The 27,608-nt window shown below is 37.2% G+C and overlaps 1 long non-coding RNA gene across 1 annotated transcript in view; it reads left to right on the top strand.

Moving 5' to 3' along the window:
- The window catches only part of LOC112995487 (uncharacterized), a 71,637-nt gene that overhangs the window by 14,404 nt on the left and 29,625 nt on the right, over positions 1-27,608 (top strand). The window contains exon 2 of the long non-coding RNA XR_003262199.2: positions 23,560-23,683. This is a non-coding gene — a long non-coding RNA (uncharacterized LOC112995487). The remainder of the gene's footprint in view (positions 1-23,559; positions 23,684-27,608) is intronic.

The following is a 27,608-nucleotide window of genomic DNA, read 5'->3' as shown; positions in this document are numbered from 1 at the left end:
TAATTTTCTCTTGCACGTTAGAAAAAAAGAAATCTCCAGCACTGTTGGACAGTATCCAAAAACTCTTCAGTGGAGTAACCTATGAATAAGCAACAGGCTCTGTAACTCTGTAGTCAGACTTCTGACTACAGCCATAGACCAGTGAAATGTTTTTGTCTTTTAGACTAATGGAAGCATTATGAAAATGTCTCCTTTAATTCAGAAGGTAACATAATGTGTTCTCTAAATCCAACCACTTCATGCTGAGCTTAGTTACTTATAAGGCAGAAACAGACTACTAAGTTGCTCCACTGTAGTGTTACTATTTTGGTTTTCTTTACTCAAGGTGTTTTTCATGTCTCTGATAATAAATGGACCTTGTCCATACTTTCCCAAGGGAATGGACGCTTTCTGTGGTTTGCTGACATTGTGGAAATATAGATGGGAGTTAGCCATTTAGTAGGAATTGCCCATCATAAGTTTGGCACAGTGGTAGTTGAAACAGCAAAACTCTAAGCATTAGGAGTTGTGTACTTTGAAATCACAGCTTTTGTTTATTTTTGTCCAGGCTTTTTTAAAAGGTCATGTTTTGTAGCTCATATATGTTTTTTGGACAAAAAAATTCCAAATAGCACTTAAGCAGAAGGGTGGTGACTATTATATAATAATTTTTTAAATGTAATTCAGTATTACAGAAATCCTCCAGCTATGATGGTGGTGCATTTTCTAAATTGCTCAGCCCTTTTGATTTTAGAAGAGATGAATTTGCACCTCCAATTTTGCTTAAGAGCCTAGTATTGTATAACTGAAACCATTCTCTGTACTTTCTATTGTATTTAGCTTATCTTTTCAGAATGCCATGGTGGTCAGGCTTCTAGTTCAGTAAGCAGGCGCTTTCTGGAGGTGACTGGGTATTTCTGAGCAGAGATAATGAACTGAGGAAACTTTAATCCATGGGCTGTTGCTTGAATTCTGTATCAACTGGATAGCTGCTGAAACTGTGTCTTTCATGCACTGTGAACCACATAGAGGGACCCTTTGAATAAGTTAACTTGTGTACAAGCAATTGCCTGCAGTACGGCTACTCAGCAGAAGGCCAAGGCTTGCTTCCGTAGTCACATTTTGTGTTTATTTGTACTGAGACACTGTAGGATTTTCTTTTTCCAGTCAGTTGCATCACTCCTGGGAAAACTTCCCTATCTTTTAGGGGAAAACTTGGGAATACATGTGTTAATCTTAAGTTGAGTTTTGCTTTTTGTCTGGCTGAAAAAAGGCCAGGTACCACAGAACCTGCCTCTTAAAAAGAGAACAAACACCAATCAAAGAATTTTCTGTGTAAGTAGTATAGAAGAAATAACAGCAAGTAGCCAAGCTGACCTTGATATGAAATTAGGCTCTGAAAAATATCTCCTGTCAAACAGCTGCTTGAATTCTGTGAACTGTTTTGCTCTCAGACCATTTGCCAGTTGATGGGCACCAGCAGCATGAAAGGCATTGTCAAAATTGATTGTAATTGCTCCCTGTTAACAGCCTCAGTGAAGAGACAGACACTGAATGAGCCCTTGGACTAGGTATCTCTTCTCTCCAAAGGTGGCCATATAGGTAAATGCTGAAGAGTAATAATTTGTTGATGTGTGTGTGCAACCTGATGTGATGAACAGAGAGCCTCAGGCTGCGGCTCCGTAAAGTGGTAAATCTGGCTTTAGAGTGGAGAGCATCAAATAAAAAAGTGCTCAAATGCAATGCAAAGCACAGAAACAGTATAATCTCACTCTGCTATCTCAGCAGTTTTTGTTCAGTCATTTAGCGTCTGTCCTCTCACAGCAGGCATAGATTTGGCATCAGCATTGTATTGCTTGCTGTGTGGGAGGCTGGAGAAATATGTAATTGTGTGCTCGCACTTGATCCAGATCACATTTATTCTGCTGGGGGTGCAGCAATACGTATATTAAGTATCGATGAATGTTGAACTGTGGCTTCAAGTGTCCAAGGCTCTTTCTCCAAAGTACTCAGTTCAAAGTTTAGTAGGCTTTAATTCATTTATATGAAATAACAGGAGTTATTTTGGATGCAGTAGCTGACTTTTCTTGATATTTATCTTTCCTATAGAGGAGGTTGATATAGTTTCAATAAAAATGTAGAAGAAGAATGGAATTTTGACTGTTTAAAGATTTCAAAATTTTTTCTCAACATTTTTATTTTCCCGTAAGCATTAGAAATGCATACCTTTCTAATTGCAGAGGAAACTTCCCTTTTTTTAAAGGGTGAAAATGGATTTCTCCCACAGCCTTGATTTTTTCATTTTCTATGAAGAAGAAAATAAGGGAGTCTCAGGGGAGGAATTAAAAATGAAAGACACTTCTTTCCCTCTACTTTGCCATAAAATGGGGCAAAACATTCAGGGGAAAAAACTGTTTAGCATTCTTTTGAGCCCAAACAATTTTCAGCGGAAATAAATATCCTTTAGGAAAGTTTCTGCAAAGCAGTTTTATTCAAAAGCTCTTATTCTTTTGTCTCCTGATATGTTGCAAACAGGAATAATTTATTTGAGAATGCACATTTATTTAGGATCAGAAAGTCCTGAGCTCAAATGCAGTGTCCCGGATATGGTTTTTTACTATCATTGGTGAAGGAGAGAAATGGAATACCACAGCAATGTTTAGGATGTAATCCAGCAGTACCAATCCAGCAGATATTGCATGAAAACCTACTGTAAGACTGCTCTGGCACTCTTTAGATATTTTTTGAGAAATCCAGGCCAATAGCCCTTATCTCAAGGAAAATATTGTGGTGTATGTAACTGTGGCTTGCATAAAGGCTGCTGTTCTGCTTCCATAGCCAGTGAACTATTAGTACTTCTTTCTTTAGACTACAAAGCCCTTTGGGTTGCAGCTGCATGTGCTGTGCTTTTCTCTTTGGTAATTTCATGATCAACCTGGGCTCCTGGGAGGTGACAAACGGATTAAAAATTAAAAAACAAACAAAAACCCCCAAGCTCCCCCATTTTTGTACTCTTGGACTTTGTTTCTGTGTTTCCTGGGATGGTAGAAGTTGAAACCTGCCACTGCTGCTGGATTTTTCATCCTTTCTTCTTGCTCTGATCTCCTTTCTCCAAAATGATGTAATACCACCAAAGATATGGTTACAAATTTTGCTAACTGGGCAGGTATGATTAATATACAGTTCAGCAAAGTGCTAAAAATACATAATCTATAGAAATATGTAATCTATTTTATTACATATAATAATCATATGAGCAAGTTAGTACTACCTTGTTTGGTTTTTAAAAGTAGTAAGTATCTAGTGATATTTAAGAAATACAGTGAAATACATCTTGCAGTGTGAAGAGTAAAGGTATTCAGATTTGACAGGCGAAAGCGGGCTCCTTCCAGATTGCACTGGTGTAATTGGCCAATTAATATGATAAAATGGTGCATCATTTGTAAGGTGAGATACTTAGAGTGAGGCAATTGCGCCCATGGAAAATTTGCAGTTACAAGGAGCGTGCACAACTGCTGTTTCAGCATATCGCTAATTAGCATGCTACTCCAGGCTGTCCCAGATTAATTTCTTCTGCTGCGTGTACTGTACATAGCTAGTAATCATGATTGATTACTGAACAGAATTGTTGCAGAACCGCTGAAACTTATGGAACAGAATGGGGAATGTTGCTGTACTTACTCTGTTAGCAATGAAATATGGAAAAATGTGGTTTGGAGCTGGGGCAAACTTTAGTGATAATAAAGCTTGATTTAGAAGCTGTGGCAATTTTCTTGATTCCTTTAGTTTCCTTATTAATGCTGGGGTGTGAACTTTCAAAGTTGCTTATGAGAAAACAGCGAGAAGCATGGGTGTTCGTAAGAACAGGAAATGCATCAGGAGTTAGGGCACTTGCTGCGAATGATGCCACATGAATTCGTCTCAGTTCTTTCTGATTACAGAATTGAACTTCAGTCATCTGAGAGCCTTTCCTGCCATGCCCTGTTTCCAGGGATGCGTTTGCCTTGGGGCTGTTCCATTTTGAATAACTAGTCAAACTTCCATTGAACAAGCACTCTAACATCAATGTCTTGCATCTCAAAGTGCTCTAATCACTGTGATACAAACCCAGGCTTCCTCCTGATATGGTTAAATGAATTTTTAATTTTATAGAGTAGAATAGATCCAAGAAGGAGCTGGAGAGATCCACCTCAAAGTAACTCATAGCCTGCGGGGCAAAGGCACTAACCGCATGTGTGGGAAACCCTGGTTGAAATCCCTGATCTAAAGAGGATATATTAAAAGACCTGTACCCAGGTGACTGGTCAGTCTATCAGTGGATTAGTTTAGAACTGGACTTTCTGAGAAGCAATTTCTTCTGAAAAAGAGGAAACTTTTCTTGATTAAAAATTTGGCTCAGTCTATCATAACCCCTTCTCCCCTCCTCCCATTCAAATAAAACTAATAACTCCAAACAATTTTTCCTTGCTTTCTCTTACAACCCTCTCCCAAAATATTTTCACAGGATTTTTTCTTCACAATTAAAACTTTTTTTTTTTTTTTTTTTTTTTTTGCTTAGCACTCTAATAATTTTACAAAAGAATAATTAAAAACCCTAACTATGTAGACCATGCAGCTATGCCCTTATTTACTGTATTAGCATATGAGATTAAGCGGTGCTGATGGGACATCAATATGCTAGGAAAAAGGTTCTGTTGAGCCTCGGATGATCACAATATATCTTGTTTTAAATGGGAGTTGAAAAGCAGGAAAATACCTTTTTTTTTTTTAGGGGAGAAGTAGGGCTCTGCAAGTAGATTTCTGGAGATTTCTGTGCTCAGCAGGGTTTATCATGCTGCTTTTAAGAGAATTTTAATTATTGAGCATAAGGATCAGATCAATGTATTTTTTTTTCGCATGGCTTTTAAAAGTTGCTTTACAGAATTTGTCTTTAAAAAAAAAAAAGGAACAGTTGAACAAGCCTGTACAGTGTATCATATGTTTCATTAATACTTTTTTTTAATAGCAAGAAGATAGACTACTTTTTCTGCAGGAATGTTAATAAAAAATGAATCTGGAAAGAAGAGATTTCACTACAGATTTTCTTTTTCTAATCAGTTACTGTATTGCAGGTTACCTTTTGTGTTTTGGCATGGGAAAGAGCATGTAACTGTCATCACACACGTCGTTTTATGCCCCTGAAAGGCTGTCTCTGCTGGCAAATACTTTGTTTACATTATTCAGCCTAAATCAGCCACTAGTTTGTAGTTTGGATAAAGCAAAGCCTTGACTACCTGGGCTCAGCATCCCACTTGCTCTTTGTTCAGGACCTTAAAATATTGCTACCTGTTGGACTCTCCATTAACATTAATCCTCTCAGAATGGAAGGAGGTCCCAGTTTATCCCATCTATTCTCATTATTGTGGTCTGGCAAATCCCTTCTGGACTTCCACATGGATGTTTATGAACCTTTCTGTGTGGTCAATCAGGCTACAAAAAGGAAGACTTTTCCACCAGTGTTTGATTGTCCCTGTAAAAAAATGTACTGTTAGAGTGAGTATTTCATCCATATCCTTGAGCACTTCAGAAACCCCTTTCACTACTGCTTTAGGCACATCTTTTTTGCCCAACATCCTTTGGATAAATTGCCTTAAGAATCAACTTATAAGCAATCGCTGCTATTATTTTAAAAATTAAATATGCACCATCAAGTTGATTATGCATGGATTTTTAGCAGTGATAGATAGCTAGATACAAAACTTATGTATGAACATCTCAGGTCATCTCAGGTCTGCATGAAGATGAACACTATCTCCCTGTACTAATTTTTCTGTGATATTCTATTTAAAAAGTGATTTCATCGCAGTTTTGGTGAAATCTGCTACAAATATGAATGTATCTGCCTTATAGCCTTTGGAAACTCAATGCTTAGAGAATGTTCTTAAAATGGCATTTCTTTGAGTACCTTTACTACTGCGTAAAGAATTCCTCTCCAAGTAGAAACAGCTAATCTAGTCGATGGATGATTTTGTTAAGTAGTAAAGGACTTAAGAAAGGAGTGTGCAGACTTGGAAAAAAACTCAAATAAATGTCAAGTAGACCTGGGGATTTGACAGAAAGGCAAACTCTTGCATAGCATTCTGCAAGCCAGGTCCCAGGATAGCTCCAGTCTGTCCGGTGGTAGGAAAGCTAGGATAAAATTCTGGTGCCAGATGTGTGCTAAAAGTGCAGTAAGTGGAGTAATGTGGCACTGTTAGGTTGGCTGTCATGAGAGACCTTGCTCCCATAAAGCAGGGCTAAAGCACACTTAGCCAGCTGGATTAATTTTGTTTTCCTCATTATGTAAGATGTTCATATCTTTTTTGTTTATGATTTTTAAATTAATTTGATCTTTATTCACCACTTCTGCAACTGTTTCTTTCCTGAGTATTGACTAGTAGTGTAGGAACCACGTCATGCATGCAGAGGAATACAGCTGGCATTAAACTTTCAACAAGAACTCTATTCCACTTCAATGCTCTCCACTATACTATGTAGCCAAATGGCTACTTCAGCTCCACAGGAAAAACTGCATGGTAGTCACTCTCCTAGTTAAGCAGACCTATCCTAAGCTTGTAATTAGACCAGCTCTTTTGTACTTGTTATTTAATTAAAGACAGAAATATGTGGTAATTTTGTAATAAATAGAGAAAACTTCACTCTGGAATGCACAAACTAATTCTACCCTATTTTTATAGTAATGTTGCAGCCTTCTTAGGCTCTAAAAAGGTGAAATTTTTCTTGAAAACTGATGACATTTCAAGCAATTTCCATACTTTCAGAGAGCTGGATTTGCTATATAGTTTGTTTTAAAAATTTCATACATTTGCTGTTTTAAAGAAGAATTTCCTGTTTTAAAGAGGGTAAAATCACACAAAAGGAGGGGGAAAATAGAGCTCATGAGGTAACCTAGAAAGGTGCCACCAAGTTTGTCAGTGAATACCTATGGATACTTGAGGGAGAGGATGATGGATAGAGGAGGCCAAGGTCGAAGTCTGTGAACAACACGATGCCTGGAATCAGTAATGTACCAGACAGCCTCAGATGTGAAGCTAACTAGCAGCTAAATTGTGAAGGGGAGGAGGATTTAGGAAATGCATTGCGAAAGGCTGACAAAAGATGAGGGAGTATATGTAATTCAGCAGCACCCTGCTTTGCTGACTTCTGAGAGAGATGCATGCAGATCTGAGTGGCAGGAAGATTTCGTCACTAGTCCTTTATTGGTCAAAGACATTGCTTAGGCCTGATTTACTTGCTTCATTAGAATAGGTCTGGGAACCCCCCCAAAAAAGCCCCTAGACTGTAAGTTAGTCAGAATGGATATTAGAAAGATAGTTCAGATGAGATTAGGAAAGGAAAAGTGATAGCTCAACTTGATGTGACAAGCAAATGACAGAATAATATCCAGGGAAGGGTTTGGCAGCAGTAGAAAGCAATGTAGAGGTAGTAGCTATAATCCTGATGGCTTCTCTACCTCTGGCTCAGTTAAGAACATTCAATGGCCATATGAGTAGCATTATATGTTATAAACTATTTTTTAAATCATCTTTGTATTTTTAAAGCCACTCAAGTTTGTGAGAAATGCACATGCCCGATAATTATGTATAGCAGATGTAAAATGAGTGCTTATTTTATCCAAAGTGAACAAAGCTGATATTTCACTATCTGAGTATCTCTAGTTAACAGATAATGTCAATAGAATAGGATGTTATCACAGGATAATGGTCTCCTGCTGCTAGACAAGTGCTGAGTCGAAACTGCAATGTTTATTTTCAAGGCAGGGGACATTGATCCTGTGACAACTTTCTATTTCAATGACATTCTTGCTATTACATTAGATTGATGCACTTATGACCATTTGTTTAATGGATATTAGTTTAGTAAAGCGACAGCTGCTTATTGTGCTCCTATTCAATACACTAGCTACAGTCCGATTGGCTTCAAGAAAAGACCTGATGTGATAAGCATTAAAGGTATAGATTTTTGCTTTTAGAAAGGGACTCTGCTTCTATGAAATGAGGTTCTTAAATTTTTGTTTTATTTTTTCTTAATCTCTTCTTTCAAAAAACAAAAACCAATTGTTTGCTTTGTAGGATTGCCTTTTGATATAATTCTGAGCAACAAGAATTTCTTCTTGGGGAAAAAGAGAAAAGATTAACTAAGAATGAACATTACTTTGCAAAACCTTGATCCACTGAATATCTGAGCCTCTCAGTTAGGAGCTTTTCCCCAGTGAAAACTGGTAATTTGTTCTTTGGAGAACAAACAAATAACTAAAAAGCTTTCAGTGCTGGAATTACCATTTTACTACTCTGGAGAAGACTGTGTAACACATTAAAAAGAGAGAGTAGATTGATTCCCAAGAGGAAAACAACCTTTTACTGTAAAACGTTTTCACTGAAAGCTGTGGAGTAAAGTTCTAGTTCTCTCTCTCCTTTTTACATTCCTGAATATTTTAGTGTCATTACCAAAGCTGAACTTATAGATTTTTGTACTTTGTTTCACCTTGTAATAGAAGGCATTTTTTTTCACTGCACTGAGTTTTAGGCCTGGAAGAGGTTTTGCACAAACTAAAATGTTTTGCATGGGTGAAAGACAAAGCCTAGTAAACAAACCTTATTTAGTCTTCAGCAAAAAAATCTTATTTGAGTAGCAGCTAAGTAAAGTTCCACTTAATTTTTGAAAATTATCATTGCTTTTATGTGAGTAGCAGTGAAAATGAGAGGAAAGGAGAGAATAAAAGAATCTGATCCTGATTCTCTTTTCCAAAAAGGTATTTTTACCCAAGGTAATATCATCTACGTCCGGCAGTAGTCCTATTGACTTCAATGGGTTGAAGTGTCTAATAATACTTTATTACACTGAAGGTGAAGTGTAGGAATGTGACCTGGAGGATTTAGTAGTAAAATAGAGGACTTAATTATTTCTGTTTTCTTGTCAGTATGGTAATTCTACACTGCACACTTATGAAAATGTAGGAGGAAGGGTGCCTGCATTTGAACATGTGTGGGAGAAAATGAAGGAAAAATAATGAAGAAGAACGTCCCGCCATGCAGTCGGGAAACACAGCATCATGTTACCTTTTATTAAATTACTTCCCTTAGAAAACCATTGGGAAAATTTTAAGATGACTTACTTTGGAAGGACTCTGAAATAAGCAAATTTCAAACTGCCTACAGATGTAGTTTGGACAAACACCAACTTCAATGTCCAACAGTAATCAAAAACTTCTGGTTCAAAAATTATAAGGGAGTCCTTGGTGATTTTTGTTTCAACCCAGATCAGATAGTGGGAAAAGACCTTCTTATTCCTTTTTTTTTTTCTTTTTAACTTTTCTCCTTGAAATGTATAAAATGACACAGCAAACGTAAAGATCAAGTTTGGCATAAGAAGTGGATGAAGGTTGGCGTAAGTGCTATTTAGATATAAATCATAAGCTAGATTTCCTACTGATATCAATTATTTTTCTATTTGTAGCAACTCAAAATGTGGCCGAGTATTTTTTCCTTTTAGATGGTCTTTCTTTTCAGTAGACGATTATCTTACATAGCTGTAGAAAGCCCAGCATTCTGCTTCATTGAGAAATCTTCTTTTCAAGAACTGGACAGTGATTATCAAAATCTATTTTACAGCACACTAGAAGATTTAAAATTCTGATTGTCCTTGCTTTGGTTTAAGCTAACGAAGATAGTTAATAAAAAAGATTTTAAAAAATTTTCTAAGAATTTTTTTAACTTGAAAGACTAATTTTAAAAAACAATTGACTTTTGAAGGTCTTAAAAAGGAGATGGCCTGGCCCCAGATATCTTTATTTAGTGGAGGGATTATATGAACTCTCTAATATTGCTGTTTATGCATTAAAAATCATTTTAAAAAATCTCAGCTGACAGGTGAGTGTTATATAGACCTGATGGGACTTTCGAACTGGTAAAAGATGTTTTATGGTGAAATATAAGATTATTCTTTTGCTGTTGAAGGTACTAATGTAAAAGTGCTTCTATAGATGACACTCCTATATAAAGGATTAAAGATGTCCTCTAGCAACCTCTGATAAAGAATTCTTGTTTTGCTATTTGAAAAAAAGTCTATGTTTTGCTAGCTAAATCACTTATCTTTCTTCAGACTGTTATACCTCTCCAGGCTTCCTTCATGCCACAGAGAAGCTGCATAAATGGAGACGCATCTTGGATGACATTGTCCAAGTTTCCTTTCTCCTAGCAGTAAATGTAGGGCTAAGTGAGATGGAAGCATTTTACCAGCTGAATCTGTTTTGAAGTTGTTATGGGAGTTCTGGAGTGACACAGGAGAAGTCAGGCCTTTTCTACAGTTTCTGTAAGAATTTGTGCAGGATTTCTCATGCAGGAAACAGGTCTTGCATGTGTTTTGTAGAACAAAGAAATTAAATGTTAGTAAGTAAATATCTATGTGCCCAGCATTGATTTCTGCTCTGATGGGTTGATGGCCAGAAACTACTTTATTCAAGAAATGGGGAACAAATTTACCTACAAGGGCCTTAAATTAAAAGCTGGGATAAGAGTCAGGGATGGTGATGATTAGGAACTGGATGTATTTTCATTCACTCCAAATCCTTGGAATAAAAAGTGTCAGCTGAAAGCAAAGCTAGTGAAGTCATTGGCACATTACTCCGTGATAAGAGTTCTGCAGAGTTGAGCTGTTGGGACTTTTGGAAAGGGTGTTGTGATATACGCAAACTCCGAGGTGTCCAATAAGATTCGTAACCTGCATGCAGATGGAAAGGGGAAACTAGAGCAAGATGTTTTGGGCCTCAGTCTTGTCTTGCACAACCAAAAAGAGTAAGGAAGAATTTTAGCAATCGTTAATATATAAAAGACTGTGTATGAGGTGGTTAAACCTGAACAGAACTGTGAAGTCTTAGACAATGAAGTACTGCATAAAGAACCATCTGTCTTAGAAATAGTTTGCTTATCAGAGAGATGAATTAATTTACTACTGATAAAAATGACATATCAATCTAATAAGATACCTGTCAAAACTCTCTCTCTATTCACTTGCTTATCTGGAATACGTGCAACAACCCTATAGATAAAAAGAAAGACATAAGAGAATAGCTGAAAATTAGCCTGATTTGTACTCACATACTTTCATTTTGGTCCATTCCTATCAAGTGATTGACAGCATAACATAAATCAAGATTTTTTTTTTTTACTTATTAATATAATATGAACTGCAAAAAGATTAAAGTCTCATTTACATAACCTGAGATGAAAGGAGGTGAAATACTGTAATTATCTTTTCAAGCTAAATTTGCACTGCCATTTAAAATTAACCTATGCAAATGACAGGTTAAACCCCAGGAAGGCTCCAGCTCTGTTAAAAAAAAAAAAAAAAAAAAAAAAAAAAAAAATTCCAATCATGAGAGCGTTTTAGTACTAACCATCCAATTAGTCACTTGGATCCAAAAACATATACTAGTATCATGAAAATTATTTAATTTTTTGTCTCATTTTATTCTTGGCTTTTGGCCCTCCCCCCAGAATATTCAGGTTGTAAGTTCTGCATCCTTATTTGCTTTGAATAGCACTTTTCTCTGAATATTGTAAGAATTATTTACACAGTAATGTGTTGCTTAGCATGAGTGAGGATGGTTGGGTGTAATTGTGTTCACAAGTAAGCTGACAAGATACCGTCTCTGCAACTCGTAAGTGTATGGGATGATGAGGATTATCATGAGAAACAAGAAAGATATTTTTTTTAAAAGGTCACTCTTCTTTTGGGATTCAGAGATGTGGGGAGGGATCAAATTTTTTTTGCAGCAGCAGCACAACTGGATTCAAGAGAGCACATCAGCTGAGGAGTTTCATTACACCACGGTTTATATAAACTTTGAAAGTATTTTCAAAAGAGAGACCCTGCAATCCCACATAACTCTTTCCTAGGTGGGGCAATTTGAACGCAAAGGCGGATAACTATCCTTAATAAACTGGCTTGGCTGTGGAATTTGGCTAGATGGATGGGGTGAATCCAAGAAAATTGATTATGTTACATGAGCTATGGACTTGGCCATAGTTACGTGCCCTCAAGACAGGTATTTTGCACTTGGCAGTTGTTGGCCTGCTTAATTTTGGCCATACTCAATTTGTTATTAAGGGCAAATAAAGAGATGGGAATTTTATTGAGCCCAGGCCAGTTCTTTAATAAGTGCTATAGAGTTTCATGGGAAGGAACACTGGACTGATCTGGAAGCTCATCTGAGTGTATAAGAGACCATGGTGCCTGAGATTTCTGGGAGGGCAAATGATTTTCATAGCTTCTGCAGAGACTGCAGACTCCTACAGGAGTTCTTGTCTATCTCACTGGTAGCGTCTGGAGAAATTTAAGTCAAGACTCGAGACATTATTCTGAGGTAAGAAAATCTGACAATTTCCCAGTTGATAACTGCTCATTTTTCAAAATTTGAGGTGGGTGGAATTTGAGAGTGGGGTTATATAAATAATTGATTTTGTTCTGGCAGCCTATCTAAAGCAAGTAGTTTCATAGGCAGAGGAGCAACTGGGCCTGGTTTCTTATGGGTTTATGTCTTATGTCTCCTACGTCACTCCCCCATCATACTGCTGGAACCTCAGGCTGAGCACCAAGATATTTCTACATCTCTTCTGTGTCCCCAAGGGCCATCCCCATAGGGTTGTCAGTCCTCCATAATCTCAGCCTACTTTCTGACTTGCTTGCTGGGTGAGAGACAGCATATGTGCTGTGACTAGTCCAGAGCACAGTATGTACTAAGTACATGTACTAATATACTAAGACAGTAAATACGTGTTGACTGTCCCACAAGTTGCTGTCAAATGCTAAGTTCTCCCTGACTTTTCTTCAGTGGGAGTACTAATATAGTCTATATCCTCTCCTAAGACAGTTTTTCACAAAACTCACATAGTAGCTTTGAACTCTGACTGTCAAATTTGGTAGAAATTAGTCAACAAGAGAGGAATATCTGACAACCGGTGCAGTCACGTCAGACGTTTCTTTGCCAAACCAGACTATAAAATTAAGGGGAGGGGAAGGGGAAGGGAGAGAGACAGAGTTATTCAAATAGTAATGAATGGAATATTTCTTGCTGAAATGAAAGACTGAAACATTTCATTTAGTTTGACACAAAAGGTTCCATTCACCGTGAAATAAAATATTTTGTTCTGAGGCACTTATAAGAAAGCAAAGAAAATGAAAGACTAGAGTCAAACACTGACAGAGGGAAAAACCTTTCCCTTGCAAAGCATCTGCTAAGAGCAATGTATACGTGGTGTGAGAGATCTGAATCGTCCTATTGTTGTAAGGGGGATTAACTCCTATTTTTTGCCTTGTGGGGATAGTTGAGCCTTGCCAAAACCTTTAGATTCCCTAGACTTCCTGATCTGTTAGTTGCATTTTTTATGAAATGCTTTAATAGTCACAATGTGTGCACATGGGAATGCACATGTTAGAGAGAGAAAGCGAGAGAGAAGATTTTTTTATAAACAAAGTAAAACAGTGCCTGCAGAAATGGAGAAGAAATGAGCATATTTCTACCCACCAGAAAGAGCATATTTGGTACCTGGAGTTTTCACGAATATGGAAGTATAGGGAGAGAGCTTTATTTGGGTTGGTGTGAGGCTAAGGTATTGTCAGCCATCCGAGAGTTTGCACTGGCGGCCAGGCATTTACAGACAAATGTTTATCATTTCTTAAGACTACAGACAGCATCGTTCTTACTCTGATTGTTTTTGACACTTGGTTATCAAAAGTTTCTCTGCACTTGTGATCTGAAAACTTAGAAACAATCGCCTGAGGTGTTATAGTACCGAGGCGTCATACTGATTTGCTGGCACTTTATACAAACTGTCTTAGGCCAGAGGTTACTGAGTTGCTGGTGGCTGGGTTTGAAGAGGTGGGAAGACTGCTCTTTGAACTTTTGCTTTTGCAGCCCTGGACTCCTGAAAAGCCCCACCTTACTCCAGATCTTGGGAGGGTCAGGTGGATGTGGCTTTCCTTAAGAAGCTAAAAGCTAGAGACGAAAAGATTCAGTGACTTGTGTAGTTCATTTGCCTGTGGGGGAGGGCAAAGAAAGGGCAATTGCAGGTGTTAGCCTGAAACTCCCAGCTGGCCCTTATTCTCTCCCATAGAGAATACGGGAATAATTGCTTCTCCCTGCCTCTGCCTAGCAAGAAGGGAGGTCTCTTTAGAAATTTTTACTGAAGAGGGTCTTTGGTGTATTGCATTAAGGAGTATCCTGCTGAAAGTTGGGTTTGTGTGTCATGTCAGTAAGAGTTTTACTGTCTCGGATTTAAGATCATCTGTGATGTACGGCCACCTTTATTGTTCTCCTCAATAAAGAGAAATGAATCCACTCCAAAGATGGGTATTTGAACATATCTTTTCCTAAAAGTGTTCTGTTCCTGCACCTGAGCTGTTTTTCTCTGGTTTTATAATAAGATGAATTAAGTCACTGCCTGAATATGAGTGAACTGTGATGCTTTTAAAGTCTGAGATCTATATCTTCTTATCACTTATCTCTGATTGGTCTGATGAACTCATCTCTGACAGATGCTTTTGTGTCACATCTTTTTATCTGTTTTTTTCTTTGTTTAATGATTGTCATGTTGAAGATCTTTTGGTGACATTAGACTTTATAAGACAGCAAATCCAAAATTCATTCTACCCTAGATAACCTGGAATTCAAAAGTATAGGTTTTGAATGTTTAACTCCCTGAATGCTAAGTTTTCACTCAGTACTCTCACTCCATATGTCTATGACCATAATACAGTGGCATACAGGGTGCTGGAATGGGCTAGGTCATGTACTCTAAGAAATTGCTAGGCTAACGTTGTGGTCTGACAAAGCTAATATACTCTGATAGTTAAGAATATCTGGACGTGCCACGGATTTTTAGAGAGATTGTGTAAAGACAAAGTGAACCTTATGTATAAGTCCTCCTAGTGTTTCACTAATACATGTGTATGGCTTCGAGATCAGCCAGCCAGACTGAGTAGAGCAAGTGAAACAAATGTAACATGGATATATTCAAATAGAGCATGTGGGTATAGCCCTCAACCTGATTATATGGCGTATTCCCCAGTTTTTGAAAATTGAAATTCTGTTCTTCAGAAAATGATATCAATCAAGAATCAAATGCTCTAGTATCCATTAAAGGCATGCTGAAATGAGACAATACTGAGCTAGATTGTACATTCATACTGTGTCTTCATCTTCCTTTCTACATCTTTTCCAATAATTAAGATGATCTACTCTCCAGCAACATGCCCAATACAGTTGATACCTGAGTGCTGTTGCTTCAGACTTTCTGCAAACTTAGAGCTATCAGCACCATTTACACAAGTCCAATCCGTCTGTGGAAAGTGAGTTTCCAGTTATACAGGAATAGCCTTTTTTCTCCAAAGAAATGAGAAAGACTGGAGAAAACTGGGACACTTGATATCTGTCCTTGTTGTCTCTTAGTAGCCCTATGGGAAATGCTTTCCTGAGAGGGTAATGTCAGCAAAACTCCTTCTATAACACAGCGTGCTGTAAAGGATTGAGCCTTGTGCAAATAATCAGAGTAATGAAAAATGTTCCTTACCAGCAGATGCTGCATAAATGCAACAATAGCAAGGGCAAAAAAATTTGCCCAGAGTGAGAGTTTGGTTATCAGCACTCTGTGAGCTCTCTGCGTTACCAGATTTCATTTATGTTGGAATCAGTTGCAAAGGGTAATAAAACCACTGTGGAACTGACTGGCTGAAATGTTGGCTTAACCACCATTTTATTTTCTAATAGGTTGAAACACAACTTTTAATTTTACTGAAAAGAGGACTGTGTCTGGGGTTAATTTCTAAGGGTCTGCATTTTTTTTTGTCTATAGTATGAAAAATTTAAATTCTGAATGTATCTAGAATGATCATAGACCATCAGCAGCACAGGAGGAATATGTTTTCTGGGTTATCACTTCAGCGCTATGTACACAGTATGTCAGAGTCTGAAACTTTCAGATTAATTACTAGTCCTGGTGATGCTGTTTGCGTTTTGTTGCCCTTCAAGATTGCAATTAATATTCAGACAGTTGTGAAGGGAGGATAATTTGGTGATTTTCAGTTTATTCTTCCAGGGAATAAACAAGAGAAGAGAATACATATTTCTCTTTTACTGCAGCTCACAATCAGTTGATAAAGCTGTGTCTGTAACTGTACACAATCAATGTCAGTGTACAACTTTATTAAAGTTTTTTGGAATTTACATAACTTTCAGCACCATTACATGTATAATTTATAATGATGATGCAGTATCGTTGTAGGGTATTTATAAGCTTTGTGCACTGGGGCAGAATTTCAAGCTTGGTCCTTCATTAATTTTTCATTCAACAACTTAGCTCAGCTAGGTGAGCACTGATAGCAAGAGCACCAAAAGCTTTACCGGTCCTTTAAATGAAAATGTTCTCTGTACTCAGTGCCTCTACAACCCTGCGGGACAAAGTTTAATGCACTCATGAAAATGTGTTTACCTTCAGCATATTCACTAAGTTTTTTCCCCAAATAGATTTAATTTTAAAGATATCTGCCTATGGTATGATGTCACAGTCAACTGGGTGCAGATTTGAAATGTTTCATTAAAAATAACTCAGAAAGATCATGGGACTTTTACTTGGAAAGGAAATGGCAAGGAAAACTGAGTTTTCTCTGCGTTTCCCATTTTTCCATTCATATCACTTTGTTAGAAGTAACTCAAATGAGATCTGATTAAGGGAAAACAATTTCTATTACTTCTAATAAAATAATGACTAGTGAAATTAGTGCAGGAGGTAATTACAGTTGAGAAAATACCTTAAATTCCCGAAAATAAAGCTGGGTGGAATGGGGCAGTAGATGAAAACCTAAGTCAATGGTTTTCCTGAAATATAAAAGATCCTGCAGTGAGATCTTTTGTGTAGGCTCCTGCACTCCTGCAGAGCCGCAGTAATGGCATTGGGGGATTTGGTTCAGGATCTGACATGTGCTTGTTTCATTTGATGAATTAGTGCTTAATTTTTTTTTCTCCCCCGCATTGGTGGTATGGGTTATCATCCCTGAAAGGGTGGATGCTCCAGCCTTGTTTGTGGATCCATGTGACACTCTGCTTATATATGTCTTATCTGTATTTTGTTGCCCAGCTGCTGGTTGTCTCAATTAGCAGGCTCTGAAGAGCAGCCATGAGCAACACTTGCAACAAAAGTGCTGGGTTTTGAGTATAGTGGATGTCATTGCGGTAATGCTGCATACAGACACTCAGCTCTGCAAGTGATACCAAAAGAGGCCTTGCGAGTCTGGGAGTTCAGCCCTGACATCCAAAATTCGTGCCTCTTTCCACAAATGATCTGACTCTTCAGAGGATACTTTCCATGTTGTTTTACAGTTGCTTATATTCAGGCACTGCTCGGCATGCTTTAGGGCTTTTTTTCTATTTTCTGCATAGAAAACATTTGGATGGGGCCTCAATATCAAAGAGGATGAAAGGTCCATTTTTAACATACGCATCATTGAAAACTGCTGAGAACAAGAAATAAATGATGGCTCTTACCCCTATTGAAATAATCATAATAAAAAAAATCAATTTCTATTGAGTTTAATGTGTCCTAGACTAAGGCTTAAGCGAATGAAGAGTGTATTCCATTCTGTTTCACTCATATTTGGTACAGGTCACTGGAAATATTCTTCCTGAATTCAGTAGACTTAATCTATCAGAAATGTGTATATTCTTCAGTTCCGTGACACTATTCCTCTTTGCTAATATGCATAAATTCTCACATTAAATGCTCCAAAATAATATACAATATTAAATAAAATTAATAATGCTATTCTGAGAGCAAAGGCAAATGGAAAAAAACTTAAAAAAAAAAACTTGAAAAAAATTCTTCTATGCTAGAAATGGATATTGTGATGAGAAGTGACATTCTGGCTTTGAGACTTTCTTTGGGCTGCAGACAAAAAAGAACAAAGTTAACCTCGTTATTTTTCCTTCCATAGCCTGAAGAAGGCCTCATGGCTGAGATTTCACTTCTCATTTCTATTTGTAATGTATATTTCCTTTTTATAAAAGAATGTATTTTATAGCTATGTGCTAATACAGTACCTGGTTTGTTTTTTAAATGAAAATGTTATCTGTTTATTATTCAAATACAAGTTTAAGCAGTTTTGCTCAGCATATTTGAAATCAAAATCCTATTTCAATATCCAATCCAATATTCCTCTGCTGCTTTGTCCCCCACTGCGCTGACATTGAGTTTCTCCGTTTTAAATAGAAATATAATATTGTGTATCTGTTCAGGGTGATGTAATTTCCAGCATCGAATTACCAATCATTGGACAGGCTGTTCACCTTCCTATCATGGAAATTTTGTATTCATGCACATTTCCCCCCAACATTTACAAAATGCATTATTGGCCTGGCTATCTTGCAATTGCTTTACAGCAGCACTTTCATTTTAAATCTGGAAGACTTGTCCCTGTGCCTTCTACCATCTGATAGAAGTCACAAGAATTGCTGAGTTAAGATAAACACCCTCATTTTGTGGTAGAGAGGGGAGGGGAATGAGAAGCAAAATGTTAATTTGTTTTAAAGTTAAAAGTACTGACCCATGCACTGAAGATAAGCATATCTAATTTTAAATCTTCCATATCTATTGTAGTGTCTAATTGCATAGTTAAATGAGCTGTAAAAGTAGAAATGCTGCTGTAACCTCTAAACAATTTTACACAGTTCTAGAACATTTGAGATAACAAAAGAAAGCTTAAAGAAGCTTTTCTCCTCTAGTAATACTTGTACTTCAGAGGACAGAGTTTATTGAACAAGAGAGGCTTTCTGCTTGGACAGCACTTTCCCATTACTCTGGACATACTTTAGATTTGAAGAGGCAATTGAATGCATCATGTGGGCTATAAACTTTCTGAAAAGGACTAAAAACATTAGTGGATGTGTCACTCAGTGCTCATTTCTGATCCTGGATTGATGTAAAGCTGGAATAACTTGATTGGCTTCAGTGGCTTTATTCTAAATTAGCATAATTGCTATCATAATTATTTAGCCTGCAGAAGCATCTGGAGCCCCTAACTAGGTCAGGACACAATTTTGCTAGGCTCTGTGCATTACACACACACGCATACGCATGCACAGAGTAATGTGTCAGAGAGCTTTATATATGTAGACTGATTCTGTCTGAATACCTGGCTTGGGGCAGAATGCAACAGCAGAAAGGGGCGAATCCACTAGCCTGAGTGCTAGCCTCTGTCACTGACCTCCTGGAAAGTCCCACAGACTTTCTGTGCCCCCGTTCTCTATCTAGAAAATGCTGACAGTAGCACTTCTCCTATTTTATGAGAATAAGTGCATTTAAGATTATGAAGTGCTCAGGCACCGTGGTAATGGGGATATGTAAGCATCATGGATAGACAAGGTAATCTGCATCCAATTGTTCATGCTTTGTAGCCCTTAATGACAGATACTTCAGGGGAGTTGTTCGCATCCTCAGGATGAGCTATACTGAGTAGCAGAATTTTGACTACTGAGGGGTAAAAGGGAATTGACTAAGTAGCTGTATAACTAACATCTTTTCCGCAGACTGTAAAAGAGTGCAAGCTTAATAACAGCAGTGGCAGTTTCTAAGGTTAAATGAAATCAGAATACTGTCCTCATACAGTGAGGTTGCCATACACATTGTATGGTACATCTCATTGTATTTCCTGCAAATAGAAGGTGTGGCTTCTTGTTTTTATTTGGAAGTTTGAGTCCAGTGATGCAGTAGGCAATAAAACCATTCCTCTAAAAGAATATTCTGTATTGTTCCTAAAAGAATATTCTGTATTGTTCCTTAACACTGCCCTATCTGAGCTGTCATTAAAGTATTGGCTGCCTGTGAGCTTTTGCTGTTGCCCAGCAAATGGAAAGTACTAGGACAGGAGCAGAGTGGCAGTTACATCAAATTAATTTGGGATTTTGAAGTATTTTAATATTGTTAGGGTGACTGGCTTCAGTGGAGCCAGGATATCATCTTCAGACATTTCAAAATGACCTGATTAAACCTTCTTCTTATTTCCCAAAGAAGCAAGAATGACAGACGTCCTCTGACAGAACTTCTCAGATTATATGCTTTCAGGGGCCTGATATTTTTTACTATAAAGAGAAATGAGTTATTTAGTGAGATATTTAATTTACCACTTTTTTCATTAAGATTAGAAGGAGTTCCACCAGCTCTTCTGATAACACATCCCAGTACTATGCAAGCTAGAGCGACAATGAGCCTATTATGTCACCTTGTAGCTCTGTGGTGCTTATGTGACCCTGACCAGAGTGACCAAACACATTGTGATCATTCTGGTACCTGGATGAAGTACGAAAGTCTTATTATCCCCTTTTTAGTTAGGGGAATCCAAACTTGGAACAAATTTACCTCCATCACTGAATAGCTTTTGGCTACAGATTTTTCAAACAGCTTTGCTGGCAAAAAAAATAAAAATAAAAATAAAAAAAAATCAAGTTTAACACAAGATGGCTTAGTGCTGTGATAGAAACACTGAAATTACTAGCAGATTAAGACTAGTCCTAGACTCAAAGTACATTAGTACCTCTGTGGTGTATGAAATGAATTTGCCACGCTGCAGGAAGATGCTATTGCAGAAAAAGGACTGACCAAGTCCTTCTGTAGCTGGACATCTGTGTTTAAATAATTTATTTTTAAGAAAGGCCTTAATATGACTGACAGAAAGATGCCTCTTGAAATTCTGTCTGCCCTGGATCTAGTGGCAAAACTTAAGTGGGTTTTGGTGAGGCCAGAATATCAAAGTCCATTAGATGGTTGGTTTTGGTTACCTTTTAACTTCTTGTAAAAGACCTGTCTTTCTTCTTTGCATCTTCATCAGTGACTGAGCAGTCTGCATTTTAAATACTCCAATACTTTCTTAGTATCTTCTTAGAAAGAGCTGTTTAGTGAAGAGAGCTCTTAGGATTCTCCAGCCAGGATGGACTTGCATGACTTGTGCCTTCTTGCTGCAGTATTATTTGTTTTTTCATGAAGTTTTTGATCATGACTTTAGATGTCTGCACCTGGAAGTTTGTAGAGGAATTTGGTGCTCTGTGCCTCAGTATTAGACAGTCAAAAGGGATGCTTTCTCGTAATATTAATGGCTGTGAGGACATTCCCTTCTGAGTACACAAAAGGCTTTGCCTGTAAATTTCCAAATATCGTGACTTCCACTGAAAGAGTGTGAGCAATCCATCTTTAGCAAACCATATGGTGAAAGACTGATGCATTACTTGCTTTGAGAAGTCTGTCTTTGGGAGAACAATGGTTAGAAATGTAGGATTCTGCTTTTAAATTTGTTAGAAAACTAAGTCTATAGTTGAATTCAAGTCTGAAAATATCTTAATTGCAATTGTCCCTTGAGAGTTGATTTCTCAAATGAGGGAGACTCATGCAACTGATCTGCAAAAGATCAAAGCATTGGCCCACTGCGCCAGATAAATTGAGCATAAATATTTTTGCAGTATGTCAAGATGTATGTGTCACTGGTTTTACTTATGCTGCTGTTAATAATGTACATTCATTGTAGTTAGCCAATATTGGAAAGGGAAAAATTAATGCTATTAATTCAGCTACAGGGTTTGTGGATCTGTGAGCAATTGAGCAACATAACTAGGGGTCACTACCTGGATTAATAATGCTTCATGTCTTGGATTGATCATATCTAAATGTTAATCAATTCCAACCAAATGCCTGATGTTGGTCCTTTCATTTTTCAATTTGTTATTTTTCAGTAGTATGAAATCAAACAAAGATATTAAGCTTCTGTGTCAATTAAACTGCTGTTGCTACCATAATTAGCAGCTGCTTTTTCTGATGAAATGTTTAATTGGGAATATCTATACTAGTTTTTACAAAAATTTGGCAATTTGTTCTTGATCAGTTAAAGTAGCTCATTAATTCCTTCCTTTTAGAGAAATAAGCATTGAGAAAGTGCAGAAGTTCCTAATATCATAGCTAGCAGTTTTGGACTGTCGGCTGCATTTAATGAGGCAAGTTACTTCAAACAATAGTTAGCTATCACTGAAGTATCCTGTGTTCTTCCCCTCTTTCCCTGGTGATTTGGCATTATAACCTGTCAAGATATAACTTGTCATGCGCCTTTCTCCTATGACTTTACTAACAGTTAGCAACCAGGGCTTCAGTTGTTATCTTATCTGACTGGTAAGGAAGCTGGGAAGAGTAACTTAGAGGAAAGTCATTTACCCATTCTTACAGAAGACTTTTGAGAATGAACCCGAGGAAGATGGCAATGTCAACTAAGGGTCTGATCCAGTGCCATTCGGGTCAATAGGAAGATAACCTCAAATAAATTCCTAGTGGAAATACTTTCTCTGCACTTATTAAAAGACTTTTTTTTCTGCTATTGAATGTGAATGGTAACAGAGCAAGTACTCCTTTTGTGTGTGTGATGCTTATTGGACAAAGAAGATTGATTTGCCTTTCTCGGTGGTTTTACATTAAAATGATTTTTTTTCTAATCTCTTTTTCTGGCACAAACTCTTCTATGGTCTTCAGCAAGGCATTTAACCCCCTCCATGCCTTTCCACTTGTTCTTGACAGAGACTTCCACTGCTCTTGACAGAGAATTTGTATTTGAAATATGAGAGTTTACAGGGTGACTGTATGCCCTGCCACTGTGGTCACCTTTATATAGGTGACTTTCATACTTCTGACCATATTCCAGCTGGAGCAGAGTGTGCTCATGAACTTGATCTTTAAGGATAACATGAAACGGTACGGTAACAGGGTTGAAACAAACACTTCCAGGAAGACACTGCCTTTCTCTTTTCCGTGAGTGACCACAGCAGCAGTCCTTTCATTCTCTGATTTGCACAGAGTATCTAGGCGTACGTAAACACCATGATGGGGAGCAGGGATGAGCAATACTGTGTAGGAAAGATTATATATCTAAGGCTTGGAAGTCAGAGGTGGAGAAGACCTATTTCATGCTGCAGTCCTTCTTCCAGTTCTGGATCATTCCTATACAATGTGATTTTCTTTCATTGTTTTCTGAAAGCAAAGACAGTCTATCATGACATTGCCTTTCTGCACTTTTGTTTAGCTTCTGTGGTTCTAATGAGCTCCTAGAGTGAAGTCTTAATGCTTGTAGCTGTACAATATGTTGATTTTATTTCTATTATGGAATCTGTGGTTTCAGTTATACTGCATTGTTAGTGAAGGTACTGTTATGGTTATCAAAAATAATTTTTGCCAGTAGACTGAATACTGAAAATGACAAGTTTGGATCAGTGGTTGTTCAGAAAGCTTCCTCTTTCCCTTTAATATCATTGTATTCTACTAAAATTCCACCTGACCTAATTGCAAGGAAAACTGTGCACAAGTTGTACAGAAGTAATCCTAGACAAAAGGACTATCTGAGCTCTGTTTTTGGAATGAGCAAAGTTCAGTGAAAGAGGCAGAAAGACTTCTTTATAACTTTTCTTCTTTTTTTGGCTGTTTTTGTACTTCCTTTCATGTTTTCTTGGTTGGTTCATGTCCACAGATTCCATCCTTTGACTTCAACTCCTTCTGCATAAAGGAAAACGTATACTCTCTGTGTTGCGTTTTCATTTGTATACCATTCTGGGATCTTCTCCGAAACAAACCACTGTGAAATGACTCTCTTGGTAAGTAAAAAGTGGTTTTGAAGAGGCCATGCTGTTTTCCCCAGCACTGCACAAACTCCTCACAGTCTTTTTAGATACTTTATTAAAAGGATTTGTGAAACGCAAATGATAGAACTCTTTTGAATTCAAGAATAATATTAAGAGCAGATTTTGCACATAGTATTTTAGCATTTCCACTTCTAAGGCATTCTTCTCATTATTATACGAGGGCATGGTACAGAGTTCAGTGACCGGAAGATCTAACAAGTAATTAAAAAAAAATCTCAAATGGTATCTAATTAAAAACTGTTTCAGGCAGAATGAATTAAACTTAGCCTTAAAGTTGCTCGTTGCATCCATCTTCCTGATATCAGAAGGAGCTGGGTTGCAAAGGTGAATAATATAATGGTAAGAAGTCTTTGCAATAGCTTACTTCAGAAATAGAGTAATCAACAATCAACTGGAATTACACAATAATCAACAGTTAAGAACTACATCACAAAATCTCTAGGCTTGGCAAGAAACACAGAAAAGCAAGTTTAATTGGCTACCAGATCCAGAGCCATGGATGATTTTGTGGTGGAGGATAAGTATTCTATGCAGTTAATCAGACACTTGAGTAGAAGTCAATACAAGGTAGTAAGAGGAGGACTAATATGCTGGGATGCTTTTTGCAGGTCAGCATTTTTGCTGTAGCATTTGGAATTACCTGGTCTGTGTTCAGCAGGAAGGCAGGAAGAACAGCAAGCAAAGAATTACAATAATCAATCCATTAGGCAATCAACAGCAGAAAGTGAGCTTTGTATGGACAGAGTCGATTCAGTTCAGCAGCATTTCTTGGCACTGTAATGAAGATGCTCAACAGAGAATAATCTCCAAGGGCTGCTATTTTTAAGCTTGATTGATCAGTTTTTTTATGAAAAGAAACTGAATAAAGTGATCTATAGATACTTTATGCTCAGAGACTAGCACTTGTAATTTATTCATATCTACCATAGTTTTTCCATTTTTACATCAGAAAAAAAAAATAAATAAAAAGGAACACAGAGTACTAGATGTAGCCAGTAATTTTCCAGAAAAATAGTGTATTATTGTATAGTCAGATTTCTGGACTGGGAATGGTTCAGTAGTCCCATACCCTGGATTCTGGCATTTTACATCAGCTGCTTATGGACGGAGAGAAGACTTTATCTTGAAAAAGAACCAGGTGATGTACATAATCCAGATGTGGATCCTGAAACCGTCCTGATGTCTCACTGGTAACAGTGGTTCTCTTCTCTGCAGTGATGGTTTAGCCTGATAGTCTCGTAAAGTCTTTTGTAGTACTGTATCCTAATGTTTCCGTTCTTTCCACTTGAAAACCTGTTTACCTCCCTCACTTTCATCCACTCCCAGTATCCTGTTCTTTCTAGCTGCTTCCTCATCTCACTGTATCTGCCAAGCAAAGTGTCCGTTAAATAGCTACGAATGTGAAAAACTATCAAACTGAAGTCTTGCCCATCCATGTAGTGACATCTTTTGTGTCTATAACACTACTGAAAGGTAGGATTGGAATCATGGTTCAGATTCAAAAAGCTTAAGTTTCCAAAGCAGAATTTAGTGACGAAAGAGAATCAAAGCTAGTTGTTTTGACCAAATTAGTGCCTATTAAATTGATTATTTAAACAAATATTGGCTTTATTCAATGGAGTGTTTGGTAAGTGGTTGTTCATAATAATAGTAGTGTTTATATTTGCATAAATTATGTATGTGCAAAGAAGACTATCTGTTATTTACTATTTTAAATTCTTCATAAAAGAATTCTTAATTCTTTTTAAAAATACATCAGTAATTCGTTGCCTTGAAATTTATGGAAAATTACATATTATAACTACTGAACAAAGAACATAGTTCAGCTCCCTTCTTAAACACCATTGGTTTGTAAATTATTCTAGAAATACAATGAATAAAAAAGATTAAGGTCTGTGAATAAATAAAAAATAAATAGAAATTATATTCACTAAACAGTTCATTACCAAGAAATTATTCCACTGCCATGTCGAAGAATGGCCATCCATGACTTGAAATACTGCAGAATATGAATTGTACTATCATTTTAAAGTTTTATTTTCTACCATTCCTTAGTGAGCACTTTCAGGACTAGAGCTATTGTTTAATTAATTACTATAGCCAATGCCCTGTTACTTAAATGCTATGGCCAAGAGCTGTATGCAGACTTCACGAGCTTTGGAACAGTAAACAGGAGCCTAGCAGTAAAGCCCACTACAGTGAAGGCACATAAATTAAAAAGATTAAAACTGACTTCTTTGGGCAGTGCTGAGCAACGATTTTTAGGTCAATAGAAGTTTCCAGATGCTCCAGCAGAATCCCAGGATGAGCAATGTCAGCTGAGGTCAAATGCTACTGGAAGATCTAAGATAATATATGTAGCAATGCCAGTCAGTGTTGAAAGAAGGGGATTAGCCATATTCTGTAGGGCAGTCTCTGTGCTATGAATAATCCTAAAATGAGAAGGAAACATATTTTTTAGGAAATCCAAAGCCATCACCAAGATGTTATTTTTCTTTCAGTGCCCCAAAATTGAAAAAACATTTTTTTTAGCACTTAAGGAAAAAGAAATGCTTTTGTGCCTTAACAGAAATGTATGTACTAAACTCATAACTATTTGTGATACATATTATATTATATAACAGCAATTTATATATAGCAAGTTTATATGCTATGAAAGATTGTCTTCTCAATATTAGTCTTTATATGCACTAGTGAGTCAGCTCTGGTGATTTTTCAAAGGGCAAATCAGCACTAAGACTATGTTATAGAACACATGACCAGGAAGAACTGGCTGTAAAATGCCTGCAAACAGAAATATCTTAGAAAATGGAAGTTTTAATGAGAATTTTAACTTATGTTGTATCCATTACATGAAGTGACAGAAGCGTGTCTGGAGAAGCTTGAGTAGATCCAACACAGGTCTGCCTTCTCTTTCAACACATGAATTAGCAAAGAAAGGAAATGCAGACTCAGCCCTCATTAGTAATTGCCCTAATTAATAATTGCCAGCCCTCATTAACAACCATTCCCTAGTGGAAACCATGTAGATAAAGATTCCAAAAGATTGTGCATATCATGTTGTATGGTCCAACCACAAAGAAAAACAAGTAATAATTAACCAGAATGTTAAGTGTGATACACTATAAAGTACACTGAGCAGATGCAGGGGACCAGGGAGAAAAGGCAGACTCCAGCGGTTTTGCATTGTCTGATGGACTGATAGGATCTTTGAGCCAGTTCGTGCACCCTACACTAGACCTGGCTCTTTAAGAAGGTTCTGTAAAGTAACCTCTTGCCTTTCTAGATTGGTGCTTTCTGTGTTGTGCTTAGATTACTTCTCAAATACCACTTTATTAGAGAGTTTTGCCCTTACTTTTCTGTAATTGGGAATTGCTGGCTAAGAAAGTGAAAAAATTGTCATATCTTGAGATATGGCATCCAGGGAGGTCCATATCATTCTTACAGGATTATATTAAGAGTCGATTAATTGAATGAGTTTCTCTATTCTTATTACAATCTTTTCTTATTAGAATGGATTAATTTATCACATTTTCTCTCCTCTTCACAGTCTTTGACACAAGAATGAATTATCACACTTTTTCATTGTTTTTTTCACTGGTGTTTTTTCAACTGGCTGATGGTTCCATTGCTTTTCAGTCTGTTCAGAAAACAAATAAAACATTAAGAATTTGTTGCAATGAACTGGTACATATTGAGAACATGGACAGTTAAGGGAGTTTCTGTCTTACAAGGGACTGAAGCCAGACCTCTGCTCCAGAATATGGTGAGAGCCTGACAGGGTTTGAGTTAGTGGGATTCAAGCAAAGATGGAGAGAGGCCAAACTCAGAGTGTAAACGAATGCAACTTCTCTGAAGTTCCATTTTTGCTGTGATG

The sequence above is a fragment of the Dromaius novaehollandiae genome, chromosome 4, assembly GCF_036370855.1.
Source record: "Dromaius novaehollandiae isolate bDroNov1 chromosome 4, bDroNov1.hap1, whole genome shotgun sequence".
Lineage (NCBI taxonomy): Eukaryota > Metazoa > Chordata > Aves > Casuariiformes > Dromaiidae > Dromaius > Dromaius novaehollandiae.
This window is presented reverse-complemented; position numbering and strand designations above follow the sequence as displayed.